The following is a 1,057-nucleotide window of genomic DNA, read 5'->3' as shown; positions in this document are numbered from 1 at the left end:
TCAAAAATATAGCGGAGAAGATGCGTTACACTATAGGACATGACACAAAAACGGTTTCGAACCGTTTACGCGGAATGCGTTCTTCATCAAATCACACGAAAAGAAATTTCTAACAGCTGTGGGATTCGAACCCACGCCCTTGCGGACTGACGCCTGAAGCCAACGCCTTAGACCACTCGCCCAAACTGTCGATGAGTGCTTCAAGATTCATAGCCGAGGTGATGCATCGCTCTGCCAAACCAGAGGACACAAAAAATGGATTGAACGGATTCTGCGAGGTGCGATGTCACAATATCGATCAAAAGGTTTTGGTCTTGCACTACCTCGCTTCTGAAAGGGTCTCGGTTCTCAATATAAGACCAGTCAGGTATATAGACTGACAGCTGTGGGGTTCGAACCCACGCCCTTTCGGACTGACGCCTAAAGCCAGCGCCTTGGACCACTCGACCAAACTGTCGATAAGTGCTTCAGGATTCATAGCCAAGGTGATGCATCGCTCTGCCAAACCAGAGGACACAAAAAATGGATTGAACGGATTCTGCGAGGTGCGATGGCACAATATCGATCAAAAGGTTTTGGTCTTGCACTACCTCGCTTCTGAAAAGGTCTGGGTTCTCAATATAACACCAGTCAGGTATATAGACTGACAGCTGTGGGATTCGAACCCACGCCCTTTCGGACTGGCGCCTTAAGCCAGCGCCTTAGACCACTCGACCAAACTGTCGATGAGTGCTTCAAGATTCATAGCCGAGGTGATGCATCGCTCTGCCAAACCAGAGGACACAAAAAATGGATTGAACGGATTCTGCGAGGTGCGATGTCACAATATCGATCAAAAGGTTTTGGTCTTGCACTACCTCGCTTCTGAAAGGGTCTCGGTTCTCAATATAAGACCAGTCAGGTATATAGACTGACAGCTGTGGGGTTCGAACCCACGCCCTTTCGGACTGACGCCTAAAGCCAGCGCCTTGGACCACTCGACCAAACTGTCGATAAGTGCTTCAGGATTCATAGCCAAGGTGATGCATCGCTCTGCCAACCAGAGGACACAAAAAAT

The 1,057-nt window shown here is 48.9% G+C and overlaps 4 non-coding genes across 4 annotated transcripts; all 4 read right to left on the bottom strand.

Moving 5' to 3' along the window:
• Positions 1 to 110: 110 nt before the first annotated feature.
• Positions 111 to 190, bottom strand: Pmar_PMAR007418. Its single transcript has one exon. It is a non-coding gene; the product is annotated as a tRNA-Leu (tRNA).
• A 187-nt stretch (positions 191 to 377) lies between these two features.
• Positions 378 to 457, bottom strand: Pmar_PMAR007417. Its single transcript has one exon. It is a non-coding gene; the product is annotated as a tRNA-Leu (tRNA).
• Positions 458 to 644: 187 nt separating this feature from the next.
• Pmar_PMAR007416 lies at positions 645 to 724 on the bottom strand. The gene has a single exon. It is a non-coding gene; the product is annotated as a tRNA-Leu (tRNA).
• A 187-nt stretch (positions 725 to 911) lies between these two features.
• Pmar_PMAR007415 lies at positions 912 to 991 on the bottom strand. The gene has a single exon. It is a non-coding gene; the product is annotated as a tRNA-Leu (tRNA).
• Positions 992 to 1,057: the final 66 nt, after the last annotated feature.

This window comes from Perkinsus marinus, assembly GCF_000006405.1.
Source record: "Perkinsus marinus ATCC 50983 genomic scaffold scf_1104296964138, whole genome shotgun sequence".
Lineage (NCBI taxonomy): Eukaryota > Perkinsozoa > Perkinsida > Perkinsidae > Perkinsus > Perkinsus marinus.
The sequence above is the reverse complement of the archived record's forward strand: the minus strand, read 5'-3'. Positions and strand labels throughout refer to the sequence as shown.